Source organism: Microcebus murinus, chromosome 3 (assembly GCF_040939455.1).
Source record: "Microcebus murinus isolate Inina chromosome 3, M.murinus_Inina_mat1.0, whole genome shotgun sequence".
Lineage (NCBI taxonomy): Eukaryota > Metazoa > Chordata > Mammalia > Primates > Cheirogaleidae > Microcebus > Microcebus murinus.
The window spans coordinates 31,281,282-31,297,770 of record NC_134106.1 but is presented as its reverse complement, the minus strand read 5'-3'; the positions used below and the strand labels follow the sequence as shown (position 1 = coordinate 31,297,770).

Sequence of the window (16,489 nt, the reverse complement as noted above, 5' to 3'; positions counted from 1 at the left end):
CTTAATCTACAAAGTACACACTGATTTAGATCTCAGCTCTCATTTCTGTCCTAACATCATACTCATGGGTCCACCTGCTTGCTGGACATCTCCACCTGGATGCCTCACAGGCACCTTAACCTCAAATATTTCCAAGACCAAATACACAGTCCTCCCAGCTCCCCACTCCCACGCCAGCTCCTCCTCCTCCCCTGTTCACCACTGACTGCCAATCTCCAGCCCTAGAAGCTGCCCTAGACGCCCAGGAGCCATCGGACAGCCTTCCTGCTTCCTCAACTACCACACTCAATTCAGGCCTCCTAAGTATTAAAAAACGACCTTCTTCTACCAGGCCCTTAGTTTGGGTCTTATCTCTCTCTTGGACTATTAAAATAGCCATCACAAATATAAAGAAGGGGAAGAGTGGTGAGAGACTGGCTGTGGGGGAAAGGAAGGAGCAGCTATTCCTAGGATGTACAGATTGGCTATCACTTGGTTGCATTTTTGTGTTTAGCATAGCTGAGTTTTCTAGCTTCAACCCAAAGAGACCTCAAGCCTGAAGCTCCTCTGCAGCTCCCTACTTTGGATCTGCAACTAAATCCTGATAGATCGTTTGAGCAAGGCTCACAGATGGGCAGATAGGGGAGCCCCGGCATGTCAGGAGCTCTAAACAGCTTATGCCATTACAAAAAACGCAAGCAAGAATGAATCTACTGTTTCCAGGAAGTGGAGGGGAGGAGGGAATTTCCAAGGAGAGAGTATGAGTCTTGAAGAAAGAGTAGGGGTGTATGCAGCAAAGAAGGCAGGGCTGGGTGGTCCTTGTAGGCTGGGGGCAGGGGTGGGATGTACAGAAGCAGCGTGAGGGGTGAGTGAGGCACAGGGAAAGATGAGCCTGGGGAGGCAGCTGGTATCTGGCCTGGGAGCCACCTAAAAGGTTTGTGTTTTTTTTCCACCTAAAAGGTTTTTAAGCTCGAGATTATCAAAGTAAGATCTGCATTTTAGAGACATATCTTTAGTAACTACATGGAAGATAGATCCTTTTTTTTTTTTAAGACAAAGTTTTGCTCTATCACCCTGGGTAGAGTGCAGTGGCATCATTGCAGCTCACTGCAACCTCAAATTCCTGGGCTCAAGCGATCGTCCTCCCTCAGCCTCCCAAGTAGCTGGGATTATAAGTGCTGTGCACCATGATGCTCAGCTAATTTTCCTATTTTTAGTAGATACAGGGTTTACTCTTGCTCAAGCTGGTATTGAACTCCTGAACACTAGCAATCCTCCCACCTTGACTTCCCACAAGGCTAAGATTATAGGTATGAGCCACCACACCCAGCCCTGGAAGATAGATCTTTTTTTTTTTTTTTTTTTTTTTTTGAGACAGAGTCTCGCTTTGTTGCCCAAGCAAGAGTGAGTGCCATGGCGTCAGCTTAGCTCACAGCAACCTCAAACTCCTGGGCTCAAGCAATCCTGCTGCCTCAGCCTCCCAAGTAGCTGGGACTACAGGCATGCGCCACCATGCCCGGCTAATTTTTTCCATATATATTAGTTGGCCAATTAATTTCTTTCTATTTATAGTAGAGACGGGGTCTCGCTCTTGCTCAGGCTGGTTTCGAACTCCTAACCTCGAGCAATCCGCCTGCCTCGGCCTCCCAGAGTGCCAGTATTACAGGCGTGAGCCACCCCGCCTGGCCTGGAAGATAGATCTTAAGAGAATTTTTTTTCAGTTAGAGAGCAATTGCCCAGATCATGAACCATTCATTGGCTGATCCCAATTTATGCAGCTCATAATATTAATATAAGCTGGGCACTGATATAGATGAGATAGTGTGAAGCAGGACAATGACGATGGAGACTGAGTCATATAATCAATAATACAAACTGAGGAGACAGATTGGAGAGACACTTAGGAGTTAAAAATCAGTAGGACCTGATGACTAATGATATGGGGGTGATGATGGAAAGGAAAGAGCAAGGATGTTGATGGATGCCTGAAACAAATATTAGGTCCAATATTTTAGAATTATAAGTTTAAAGGAATTTTTTGTCAGTAGCTCGAGAAAGATTAAAACCCAAATGCTAATACATGAAGATCAAAACAGTCTTCATTTGCAACATTTTTCAGCCAACAGACTACTTTGGATTTTATTATTCCTCTAGGGCAGAGATACAGGCCTGCCCTGGGGAAGTAATTATATCATCTACTGAATTGCAGGTTGAACTGTGAGAGGCTGAAATAAAATACAAAAGCCTTGCTGGGCCTCTCTCCACAGCCTCATGGTTAAGACTTTCCTATCAGAATTCTAATTTTGTCAAAATGGGGTTGCTTTCATGTAATTTTAGAATGAGCTTTTAAAAACCTGAAAGCAGCAAGAACAGCAAGTGAACACAGATGGGCCGGGGGACAGAAAAGATTGGGTAAATTTTTAAAAAATAAAAAAGAAGAAGAGGGGATGTTACTAATGTTACTTTAAGAGGCAAAAGCTCTAGTCAAAGCATTCGGTTTTTTGCTTTCTTAATTCCTTATCTACTACTAAAAATAAAGAGCAGCAAAATTAAAAGAAAAAAAAAAGCTATGTGCTGCTGTAAATGCCTTTAAAGACACCTCCTCAGCACTGTACTGTGTTGTGTACATCATAATGTCTTCCTGGGCAGGCTGCCCAGCCGCCTCCTAATGTCACAGTTCTGTAAGGTGAAAGGGTGAAATGCAATGTTTACAACTCTGGGAATGAATTAATCCCTAGAGAAACAAAGGATTGGATTTTTGCACCTGCTCACATCTAGCTGGCTTAATACTTGAGCAGGGCACCAGGGACTTGTCTCCTCTTGTTGCTACAGGGCAGGGCACTAGAATCAGGTCCTGAAGCTAAATGCCTGACATGTCCCAGAAAAGCAAAACTGAAGCAATTTATCACCACTAGACTGGCATTACAAGAAATGCTCAAGGGTGTTCTACATTTGGAAACAAAAAGACAATAACCACAATCACGAATACACAAAAAAGTATAAACTTACTAGTAAAGCAGATACACAAAAGAGAAAAGAATCAAACTTTATCACTACAGAAAACCACCCATCCACAATGATAAACAATAAGAGAGGAAGAAAGGAACAAAGGATATATAAAACAACCAGAAAATAATTAACAAAATGACAGAAGTCTTCACCTATCAATAATAATCTTGACTATAATGGATTAAATTCCCCACTTAAAAGATATAGACTGGCTGAATGGATAAAAAGACAAGACCATGGGGTGGGGGTGGGGCAAAAAAAACCCCCAATAACACCAACTATATGCTGCCTACAAGAAACTCACTTCACCTGTAAAGACATATATTTAATGTCACCTGTAAGACATTATAAGAGTGAGCCACTGCGCCCAGCCATTAGATCTAAAGGGAGAGATAGATTCGAATACAATAATGTCTGGAAATTTCAAAACCATACTCTTAGCATTGAATATATCATCTAGATAGAATATAAACAATGAAACATTGAATTTAAGCTGCACTTTAGACCAAATGGACCTAACAGACATTGACAGAACATTTTATCCAACAGCTGCAGAAAACACATTCTTTTCATCAGCACATGGAACATTTTCTACGACACACCATATGTTAGGCCACAAAACAAGTCTCAACAAATTTAAAAGAATTGAAATCATATCAAGTATCTGTTCTGACCACAATGGAATAAAACTAGAACTCAATAACAAGAACTTTTGAAATTATACAAATACATGGAAAGTAAACAACATGCTCCTGAACAACCAATGGATCAAAGAAGAAATAAGAATGAAAATTTAAAAAATTTAAAAATCAAATCAAAAAAGTAGAAAGATTTCAAATAAATAACTTCACATTGCATCCAAGAAAAGCAAGTATGAACTAAACCAAAATTAGTAGAGGAAATGAAATAATAAAAATTTAAGCAGAAATAAATGATACTGAGACTATAAAAATTATAAAAGATCAATGAAATGAAAAGTAGGTTTTTTAAAAAGATAAACAAAATTGGCAAAACCATTAGCTAGACTAGTCAAGAAAACAGAAAAGATCCAAATAAATAAAATCAGAAATGAAAAAGGAGACATTATAACTGCATACCACAGGAATATTAATAAAAAATTATTTAGAGACTATTATGAACCATACATGCCAATAAATTAGAAACCTAGTGAAAATGGATAAATTCCTGGGCACATACAACTTACAAAGATTGAACCAAAAAGATACAGAAAACCTGCAAATTATGAATAACAAGACTCAATCTGTAATAAAAGTCTCCCAACAAAGAAAAGGACCTGATGGCTTTGCCGTGGAATTCCACCAAACATTTAAAGAAGAACGAATACCAATTCTTCTCAAACTCTTCCAGAGAATTGAAGAGGAGAGAGTTCTTCTAAACTCACTCTATGAGGCCAATATTACTCTGATACTGAAATCAGACAAAGATACAACAACAACAAAAAGAAAACTAAAACCAATATTCCTGATGAACACAGATGCAAAAATCCTCAATAAAATATTAGCAAATCAAATCCATCAGCCCATCAAAAAGATCATTCTCCATGGTCAAGTGGGGTTTATCCCAGGGAAGTAAGTTCAACATACACAAATCAACAAACATGATATGTTATGTCAACAGAATGAAGGTCAAATCATACGATCATCTCAATAGAAGAAGAAAAGGCGTTTAATAAAATTCAACGTCCTTCCATAATAAAAACTCTCAACAAGTTAGATATAGAAGGTTTTGACCTCCATAAAATAAAGGCCATATAGGACAAACCCACAGCCAACATCATACTGAATGGGGAAAAATTTGAAAGCTTTTCCTCTAAGATGTCGAACAAGACAAAGATGCCCATTTTCATCACTTTTACTGAACATAGTACTGGTAGTCTTAGCCAGAGCAATTAGGCAAGAGAAAGAACTAAAGGATATCCAAATTGATAAGGAGGAAGTCAAATTGTCCATTTGTAAATAACATGATCTTTTTTTTTTTTTTTTTTTTGAGACAGAGTCTCACTCTGTTGCCTGGGCTAGAGTGCTATGGCATCAGCCTAGCTTATAGCAACCTCAAACTCCTGGGCTCAAGCAATCCTACTGCCTCAGCCTCCAGAGTAGCTGAGACTACAGGCATGCGCCACCATGCCTGGCTAATTTTTTCTATATATTTTTAGTTGGCCAATTAATTTCTTTCTATTTTTAGTAGAGACGGGGTCTTGCTCTTTATCAGGCTGATTTCGAACTCCTGACCTTGAGCTATCCTCCCGCCTCAGCCTCCCAGAGTGCTAGGATTATAGGCATGAGCCATCACACCCGGCCGATCTATTTTTTTTTCATGGGGCATGGTCTTGCTCTGTCACCCAGGCTGAAGTATAGTGGTGTGATCATAGCTCATTGCAGCCTCCAACTCCTGGGCTTAAGCAATCCACCCACCTGAGCCCCCAGAATAGCCAATACTACAGGTAGGCACGCCCATGCCTGGCTAATTTGTTCTTAATTTTTTGTAGAGACAAAGTCTCATTATGTTGCTCAGGCTGGTCTTGAATTCCTGGGCTCAAGCAATCCGCCTGCTTTGGTCTCCCAAAAACTAAGATTACAGGCATGCGCTACTGTGACCGGCCCATGACATGATCTTTCTCTGTATAGAAAACCCTAAAAGCTCCACAAAAAAATTCTTACAACTGATAAATGAATTCAGTAAAATTGAAGAATAAAAAAAATCATCAACCGGGCGCGGTGGCTCACGCCTGTAATCCTAGCTCTCTGGGAGGCCGAGGCGGGCGGATTGCTCGAGGTCAGGAGTTCGAAACCAGCCTGAGCAAGAGCGAGACCCCGTCTCTACTATAAATAGAAAGAAATTAATTGGCCAACTAATATATACAAAAAAAATTAGCCGGGCATGGTGGCAAATGCCTGTAGTCCCAGCTACTTGGGAGGCTGAGGCAGGAGGATTGCTTGAGCCAGGAGTTTGAGGTTGCTGTGAGCTAGGCTGACGCCACGGCACTCACTCTAGCCTGGGCAACAAAGTGAGACTCTGTCTCAAAAAAAAAAACAAAAAAAAACAACAAAAAAATCATCATACAAAAATCAGTAGTGTTCCTATACACCAATAATGAAGCAGAAGAAAAAGAAATTAAAGAACGCTATCCTGGCCGGGCGTGGTGGCTCACACCTGTAATTCTCGAGGTCAAGAGTTCGAGACCAGCCTGAGCAAGAAGGAGACCCCATCTCTACTAGAAATAGAAAAAAATTATCTGGACAACTAAAAATATATAGAAAAAATTAGCTGGGCATGGTGGCGCATACCTGTAGTCCCAGTTACTCAGGAGGCTGAGGCAGAAGGATCACTTGAGCCCAGGAGTTTGAGGTTGCTGTGAGCTAGGCTGACAGCCCCGGCACTCAAGCCAAGGAAACAGTGAGACTCTGTCTCAAAAAAAAGAAAGAAAGCAATCCCATTTACAATAGCTACAAAAACAATAAAGTACCTAGGAATAAATTTAACCAAGGAGGTGAAAGATCTCTATCAGAAAAAACAACAACAGCAAACAAACTATAAAACACCGATGAAAAGAAGTTGAAGTTGAAGAAGACACACACAAAATGAAAAGATATACCATGTTCATGGATTGGAAGAATTAATATTGTGAAAATGACCACATTACCAAAGTGATCTATAAATTCAATGCAATCATATCAAAACATCAATGACATTCTTCACAGAAATAGAAAAAACAATCCTAAAATTCATATGGAACCACAAAAGGCCAAAACAATCCTGAGCAAAAAGGAAACTGAAGGCATCACACTACTGGACTTCAAAATACACTACAAAGCTAAAGTAACCAAAACAGCATGGTACAGACATAGAAACAGACACATAAACCAGCGAAATAGAATAGAGACTGCATAAATAAATCCACATATTTACAACCAACTGATCTTTGACAAAGCTGCCAAGAACATTCACTGGCAAGGCCAGGTGTAGTGGCTCACACCTGTAACCCTAGCACTGTGGGAGGCCGCAAAGGATTGCTCAAGGTCAGGAGTTTAAAACCAACCTGAGCAACAGTGAGACCCTGTCTCTACTAAAAAAATAGAAAGAAATTAATTGACCAATTAAAAATATATAGAAAAAATTAGCCGGGAATGATGGTGCATGCCTATAGTCCCAGCTACTCGGGAGGCTGAGGCAGGAGGATCGCTTGAGCCCAGGAGTCTGAGGTTGCTGTGAGCGAGGCTGATGCCATGGCAGTCTAGCCTGGGCAACAGAGTGAGACTCTGTCTCAAAAAAAAAAAGAACATTCACTGGGGAAGGGACAGTCTCTTCAATAAATGGTGGTTAGAAAACTAGACATCCATAAGCAGAAAAATGAAACTAGACTCTCCCAGCTCAAAATGGATTTAAAATTTAAACTGTAAGACCCAAAAATATGAAACTACTAGAAGAAAACACAGGAGAAATGTGTTAGGACATTGGTCTGGGCAGAGATTTTATGGAGAAGCCTTTGCCTTAAAAGCAAAGGCAACAAAAACAAAAATAGACAAATGGGATTATATCAAATTAAAAAGCTTTCGCAAAGCACAGGAAAACAATCAACAGAGTGAAGAGACAATCTGAAGAATGGGATAATATATTTGTAAACTATTCGTCCAACAAGGGATTAATACCCAGAATATACAAGGAATTCAACACAATAGCAAACAGCCAAATAATCTGATTAAACAATGGGCACTGACGCCATGACACTCTAGCCTGGGCAACAGAGTGAGACTCTGTCTCAAAAAAAAAAAAAAAAAGGGCAAATGAGCTGAAGAAATACTTCTCAAAAGAAGACATAAAAATGGACAACAGGTGTGTGAAAAAATGCATCAATATCAGTAATCATCAGAGAAATGCAAACCAAAACCACAATGAGATATCATCTCACCCTACTTAGAATGGCTATTATCAAAAATAACAAATGCTGGTGAGGATGTGGAGAAAAGGGAGCGAGAGGTAGAGAGGGTGGGGGAGGGGAGGATATTCAAGAATACGTGCTAATGTTCTATATAGCACTATAGGGTGACTATAATTAACAACAATTTACTTGTATATTTACATATAGCTGGGAGAGCAGATTTTCGAATGTTCCCAACACAAAGAATTGATGTTTGTGGTGATGGATATGCTAATTGCTCTGATTTGATCACTACATATTATATACATGTGTCAAAATATCATACTCTAACCTATAAATATGAACAATTATTATGTGTCAATTAAAAATATTTAAAAAGCAATAAATAAATAAATGCCTGCATGGTAGCACAGGCATCTGACACTGGAATGTTCTTTATCTCTGGATGGTCCCTTCTGGTAAACAGCTTCTAGGAGTTTTACTTCTGGGAACTACAGGGAGAGCAGCCCTGACAACAGTAAACACAATAGACTGGGTGCAGTGGCTCATGCCTGTAATTGTAACACTTATGGGAGACTGAGGCAGGAGGATCCATTAAGGCCGGGAGTTTGAAACCAGCCTGGGTAACATAGTGAGACCCTACAAAAATGAGAAAAATTAGCCAGGCATGGTGGCATGCGTCTACAGTCCCAGCTACTCGGGAGCCTGACGCAGGAGGATCGCTTGAGCCCAGAAGTTGGATGCTGCAGTGAGCTGTGACCATGCCACTGCACTCCAGTCCAAGTAACAGAGTGAGACCCTGCCTCAAACAAACTAACTAACTAAACACACTCAAGGGGACCTTAAGATGCCCCAACATCAGAGTGTACACCCATCCTATGTAGGAGCACATGTTTTATGGGTGGCATTTTTTTAAGTGACTAAAAGCAATTGCTCTGAAGAAGCAAAGCTAAACTGCCAACATGCAAACCCAGCCTGACAGCTTAGCTGCAAACTTTGCTCCTGGTCTATGGGTAAAATGAGCTCTCAGCCTTGAACAGGCCTTCTATTGGTGCCTCCTGCCATGGGACAGGTAAGAAGCACCTGTGAACAAGGACCATGTACTCAATGCCCCACTGCTGCCTCAAAAGTGCCTGGAATTTCATCCAGAGGAGTAGCTTTAGAAGTTAGAGGATGAATTCCATTATTTGTTCAAAATATTTTTCTTTTCTGTTGTTTTTTTGCTCTTTGGCAGAAGAGCAAAGATCCCAGAAGCAGCCTAACAACACACAAGGGATATTATTTGCCTGCATCAGGAATCCTCCAGGGCCGACAAGATGGCAGAAATTTCCAATGGGGAAAAATGGGGCGGACTTCAAATTATTTGAACGGGTGCCTTTGAAGGCTCTGATGCCCCGCCCTGGCTGAGGCTTTCCCACTGGCCTTTAAGAAAAGGATAGCCTTTTAATATTTAGGAGAGCAGAGACAGGGGGAGAATGAAGAAGCAACAGAATACAGGTGTTATCTGGCTGAAAGAGCCGAAGACCTTTTACATGCTCCCAAAAAATTGTCAACATGAAGAAAGGCAGGAGCAAAACGTTTGTGGGTCCCAGAGGCCTGGGGTAGAGGTCTAAATGGGGGTCCTACATTTAAGACACAAGGGCATTTCATCATTTGTGCTTGCTCTGGCTCCCTGTGACTGTATCTCTTTCCTTTCTATGGAACAACTCCCAATCTGTAAGCAGGTAACAAACAAAACAAAGGATAGGATTTCAGACCTCCCCAAATATCTGTAGGGGAAGGTCCCCTTTTACTGAATGCCATGGCCACAAGTATTGCAGTTACTATAAAATAAAAGGTGCTACATTCTCATGATGATGGGTTTTCCCATCACCTGAGAAATCTCTCACCAGGGTGAAAAACACCCCCAAAGTTTAGATATACATCAACATTTCCTTCAAGAATAGCTCAGGTTACAGCTTTTATGAAGAGCAAACAAAAAATAAGGAGTTGAAAAACAAGTATAAGTATAAATTAATAGCCTATTAAACCTTCTTTGTGTCACAGAAAGATACAAACTTAGAAGCAACCCTGCTTGGCTCAAAGTCAATGGGGAGACTGATCAAATGATGCTAAAGAAACTATAATCTGTCAGATGGAGCATCTGCCACAAACCCACACAAAATTCAAGGAACGAAGATGATCAGATAAAAGGCTTCATGGTTAAAATGTTGCCCTGAGCTTCCCGAAATCCATCACAAACTTTCCTGCATCAGCTGTTTTCTTTTTCAGATGTGGTTTCGTTATCTCTTCTTGTGACACTACAATGATGATAATAGAGACTTTCTCTCCAGGAGCTCCAAGTAAAATTAGTGAGAATTTTTATGATCCCAGGAAGAGAGATTTAAAAAGCAAACAAACACATAAACAAGGAATTGAAGTGGAAAGCAGAGGACCAGGATGGTGAGCAAAATAACTGATTTATGGAGTAAAAGCCATTCATATGCAAGAAGATCAAAGCTGTTAGCAGAGTAGTTTTCTACTGCTGACTTCTGGGAGCCTCACCTCAACCAAGCAGCAGCCCCAGGGAAAGCCAGAGGGAGAAGGGGCTGTGATAGAATGAACTTATTACCCAGCATTCCTCTGGATAAGTGAGGCACACCCATCCTAAGTGGCTGCTCAGATAACTGAACTCTACCCCAGTAAGTTAAGCTTTCCTTTTACTATGTTTATTTTCTACCCAAGATGATTTTTCTATCCTCTTCAATAGAGATCACCCACTTAGGATGGGTGTGCCTCACTTATCCAGGGGCATGCTGGGTAATAAGTTCATTCAACGTATATACTTAAAGAAAGTGAACTTTCTTTTTTTTTTTTGAGAGAGAGTCTTGCTTTATTGTCCAGGCTAGAGTGAGTGCCGTGGCGTCAGCCTAGCTCACAGCAACCTCAAACTCCTGGGCTCAAGTGATCCTCCTGCCTCAGCCTCCTGAGTAGCTGGGACTACAGGCATGCGCCACCATGCCCGGCTAATTTTTTCTATATATATCAGTTGGCCAACTAATTTCTATTTATAGTAGAGATGGGGTCTCACTCTTACTCAGGCTGGTTTCGAACTCCTGACCTCGAGCAATCCGCCTGCCTCGGCCTCCCAGAGTGCTAAGATTACAGGCGTGAGCCACCATGCCCAGCCAAGAAAGTGAACTTTCAACATAACTTGGTCACCATAAGATTTTGCAGATGAGAAAACCAAGAACGAGCAAGACAGGATTATGTCATCAAACACTGTGTATTGCAACACAGCAATACCTCTGAGGTTACTTTCCCTTCCTTGTCAGGCTATCAACAACAGACACTTAAATTCATGCTCTTTAATGTCAGGAAACCCCCTCCTTCCTCCCTCTCTCCCTTACTTCCTTCCTTCTTTCTCTCCTTCCTTCTGTCTTCTTTCTCTTGCTTTCTTACATGTCATTTGAACAAACTTGATTTTCTGTTTTCTTTGCAGAAAAGTAGAAGTAAATTGAACAGAAGAAGAAACAGGGAGGAGAACACTAACAGAAGCAGTGAAGTTCTCTGAACAAAAGCTGACAAAAGAAATGAGAACTGACAACTGGCAAAAAAAAAAAAAAAAAAAAAGGCCTGTCAAACGTTTATTCTTTGGCTGGGGACAGTGGCTCACACACTCTGGGAGGGCGAGGTGGGAGGATTGCTTGAGTTCAGGAGTTCAAGACCAGCCTGAGCAAGAGCGAGACCCCGTCTCTACCAAAAAGAAAGGGAAAAATAAAAACCCAGCCAGTTGTTGCAGTGAGTGCCTATAGTCCCAGCTACTGGGAGGCTGAGGCAGAAGGATCGCTTAGGCCCAGGAGTTGGAGGTTGCAGTGAGCTACAATGATGCCACTGCACTCTATCCAGGGCAGAGTGAGACTCTCTCAACACACCAAAAAAATAAGGAAACTGAGCCTCTCCTCGAAACCTCCTACCCGTTCATATTTAAAAAAAAATTTTTTTAAAGTTTCTTCTATGTTTTTTGCTTTTGGCTTACTTCCCATTTCTTGACTACATGGTGATCTCGGCTATCTATATAGTTAAGAAATTTAGTTTTCTTTCTTTGCTCTCTCCTTTCCATCACTCTTCCCCTACCCTAATTCTCCCAGACACCTAAGCACACAGTTTAAGGTCTGTAGAGTACAGGTCTAGTTAAGTGCCTGAATTCTAATACCAGACCCCCTAAGTGTGAATCCTAACTTTCTGCCACTTGTTAACTAGGTGATCCTCAGTAAGTCACTTAAACTTCTTATTCTATATAGTTTTCTCATCTGTTAAGTAAGAAAAATGAACAGAATCTACTTTACAGGGTTACAGTATGGATGATTTATCACGTCCTCCCTGAAACACTAGCTATTATTATCATAAACCTTCACCCCATCTCACAGATAATCAGTATCTTCTTTTTCTTAACACACCAGTCTCTAGATAGTGCATGTCCATTCTCAGAAGTCTTAATGGAGTGTGGCTGGTCTAATGGGTGCTTGTAGCATATCTCAGAGAAGTGGCCTTGTGGTTCAGCCCAGCTCTGGCTGAATAACCAGAAGTTGGAAACTGGACTCAGGTATACCTGTGAATCTGTTCTGTGTCCATTCACCTTGAACTCCAGGCCAGCCTGGGGTCATCCGGCATCACCCCAGGCATTGCAGTCACACAGAGCCCAGTGCAGATGTGACATGGCCCCAGCCAACCTCTCCAGGCCCATCCATTTTCTGCCACCAAAAACATGCCCCGGACACTTTCCTTCAGAAGCCCAGCATTTCCCTGGGGCTAGTCCTGCTGTTCCCTGCATGGCCCAGGCTTGCTTTATCTAGAACACCTTTCTCCTCCTCACTGCCTAGCAAACTTACACTTGCCCTGCCAGGTTTTATTTACCTCTCACTTCCTCCATCTGGGACCCCCGTCAGTGATGTTTCTCCTCTATGCCAAGTCTCCTAGTTATGTCCATCCTGACATTTTCTAGGTTAATGGATAAAATTCTTACTGACTCCTCCACTTAGACAGCCAACTCCTGGAGAGCCCAGCAGCACAGGGAAGGCATTTCTGAATGATCTAACAAAAGGCAGGCCCTTTGACTTATCTCAGAATTAAGCCACTGGCCCATGGGCTTTTTTGATCAATGTTAAGAATCAGATGAGGAGCCGGGCGCGGTGGCTCACGCCTGTAATCCTAGCACTCTGGGAGGCTGAGGTGGGCAGATTGCTCGAGGTCAGGAGTTCGAAACCAGCCTGAGCTGGACCTGAGCGAGACACCGTCTCTACTATAAAAATGGAAAGAAATTAATTGGCGCACTAATATATATAGAAAAAAAAATTAGCCGGGCATGGTGGCGGGTGCCTGTAGTCCCAGCTACTCGGGAGGCTGAGGCAGTAGGATTGCTTGAGCCCAGGAGTTTGAGGTTGCTGTGAGCTAGGCTGATGCCACGGCACTCACTCTAGCCTGGGCAACAAAGCGAGACTCTGTCTCAAAAAAAAAAAAAAAAAATCAGAATCAGATGAGGCCAGGCATGGTGGCTCACGCCTGTAATCCTAGCACTTGGGAGCCCAGGTGGGAGGATCACTTGAGCCAAGGAGTTCAAGACCAACCTGGGTAACATAGTGAGACCTTGTCTCCATTTTAAAAAAGGAAAAAAATGAGTCAGATGAAATCTGGGCTCCTGGAGATTTGCTCTTGGCTAAAAGTGGGCCAGACATGTGGATTCTTATATCACTGAAGTGCAGAGTAGCAGGTACCACCCATTTTTGGAGGAAGTTTCAAAGGAATCACACAATTAGCTTCCTAAGCACTTCTAAGAAAAGAGGAAGAAAATAATGCTATAATTTCTGTTTGAATGTCAAAACAAGTATAACACACAGGACTATGGATGGATAGGTAGGAGAGAAAATAATTTATACCTTTAGGTAGGTATAAATTATTCATGAGCTCTGAAGTTGTTGCAACTTACTTCCAGGAGAGAGGCTCTAACAAATTTGAAATAGCAGTGGAATAGCAGTTAAATGTTATACAAGGAGCCTCGTGAAATCACAGGATGCAAGAGCTAGAAGTGGTCTTATAGATCAATTATTGGTTCTCAATTATTAGTTCATTATAAAATTGTCACTGGTCCACAGAAAACTGAGATACATTTGTATAATTTGCTATCATGTTTCTTTGAAAAGCTACATGAATTCAATATAAAGGGTTGTTCTTTATTCTGAGATTAAATTTTTTCCACTTTCATGGTATTAAAATATTTTTTCTTTTAAAAAAAGATGGTGATTATAAATGGTAGTTTGGTCTCTATTTTTTTTTTTTTTTTGGATAATTGTAGTCTATCTCGGTTTCTCAGTATTACCCCAATTAGTTGTATTTTGTTTTGTTTTGTTTTTGAGACAGGGTCTCACTCTGTTCCCCAATCTAGTGTGCAGTGGCATCATCATAGCTCACTGCAACCTCAAATATTCCTGGGCTCAAGTGATCCTCCTTCTTCAATCTCCTGAATAGCTGGGACTATAGGCACATACCACCACATCTGACTACCAGTTAGTTTTGTTTTTGTTTTTTTAAAGCTCTCCATTGAAATATAACACATACATTCCCAATTAGTTTTGATAGCCTTGTATTCACAGGATAGCTTTCTAACTTGGAAAAATGAAAGTTTGGGCATACCGTAAGTCTCCCAAATTATTTTTTATACAAAATTTACTGGTTCATAAAATCTGACTGGGTTCAATATCCCTCCTAATTGCAGAAAAGGAAATAGGAGTCTAGAGAGGTTAAATGTTAAAGCATTTACAAATATTGAAGGTCCCCTAGCTACTTAACAGCAAAAGGGAAGACTAGGACTGTTACAGTAGCCAGTCAGTTAGGTACGAGCAAGGGAGGAGGGACCAGAAAAGGTAGTCAACTGGCTCGAACAAACAGCCCTTGAATGAACAGACCTGAGGAGAAGAGAGCCCTTAACTTCCCAGCATTGCACAGGTACAAAGTGATCTTTCCCCCATTGTATCACAATGGTAATAAGTTAACACTGTGGTTTTTGACAACCCCATTGTAGGGAAAACAGGGGAACTATGAGTAAGAACAGAATGAACACTGACTACCCAGCCCTCTTTGACTTCTACAAATAAAAACTGCTTTGGGTTTAGTGCAGTTGCTCTCTTTGAGCCTGCCCGCAACCTTTCTTGGGAGTGTACTCTCGCCTCTGCACAAGTCTTTCCTAAGCCTGGCTGTTTCCACGCAATAAACTTACCACTGTTGTTTACTTGTGTGCATGTCCTGAAATTCTTTTCTGCGACAGTAGCAAGAACCTTTATGCTGGTGACGGAACCAGTGTTCTTGCCTAGCAGAGTCCAGAGCTCTTAGCTTCTACAATAGTTGTTCAAGGCCAGGCGCGGTGGCTCACGCCTGTAATCCTAGCACTCTGGGAGGCTGAGGCAGGCGTATTGCTCAAGGTCAGGAGTTCAAAACCAGCCTGAGCAAGAGCGAGACCCCGTCTCTACTATAAATAGAAAGAAATTAATTGGCCAACTAATATATATAGAAAAAATTAGCCGGGCATGGTGGCGCATGCCTGTAGTCCCAGCTACTTGGAAGGCTGAGGCAGTAGGACTGCTTGAGTCCAGGAGTTTGAAGTTGCTGTAAGCTAGGCTGACGCCATGGTACTCACTCCAGCCTGGGGAACAAAGCAAGACCCTGTCTCAAAAAACAAAAACAAAAAACAGCTGTTCCATATCAGTACAAGGTACGGAATTTGACCCTGAAACCATTTATGATGCAGAACTGAGATGAATGTGAGTTTTATGCCGTCCATTAGATTGTATGTTAAGCTCTATTGTGCTTTGCCACAATTATCTCTTACAAGCCCTTTCAAATAATCTTTACATGGCACTAATTATGAATTTGTGTGATTTTTACCTGATCAAAACTCAACAGGATGCATAAGAAGATTTTATAATACACACAAATACACATGCACTTATTTCATAACCTCCACTTACAAGCTGCTTTGTTCACTTTCTTCCTTATCAGTCACAAAACAGCAGCCACCACTATTTTTTCCTTGCAGTTCACAACATAGAGTTCAAATGTAATAATTCTGCAAGTGGGACCAGATGGGCCAGCTTACTCATGCCTGTCTGCTGAGTAATATCAGAAGATAACACATGTTACCGAGACAAATGTAAAAGCCTTTCAACTCAGCCCTGGAGCCAGGAAAATATTAGAAAACTGTGATGCCAAAAATTTTAGCCCTTTTATCTCAATTTCTCATTATTATTCCAATTCGTTTTGTAGTCACTACAGTTATGGGAATTTCTAATGCCTGCTGTTAACTGAAGGTGCTGTTTAGAATGCAGGCTCACATGCTTCCCGTTTTCCTTGTAAAATGTTTGAGCTAGCAGCCATAAACTTAACCCATTACAGAGGTCAAACTAAAACAAAAGCCCTTACCTCGTGTAAGGCAGGTGTCTAGTAAACTTAAAGTAATACCTTACTTTTGTTAACTTTGAAATTCTGAAATAAGTTTAGACTTACAGAAATGTGGTAAAAATAGCACATCTCTGCATACCCTTCACCCACTTTACCCTAATATTAGTTTTT

The 16,489-nt window shown here is 41.2% G+C and overlaps 1 protein-coding gene across 1 annotated transcript in view; it reads right to left on the bottom strand.

The window, feature by feature from the left end:
• Positions 1–16,489, bottom strand: part of GALM (galactose mutarotase) — a 67,113-nt gene that overhangs the window by 24,146 nt on the left and 26,478 nt on the right. The gene's annotated exons all lie outside the window — the stretch shown is intronic.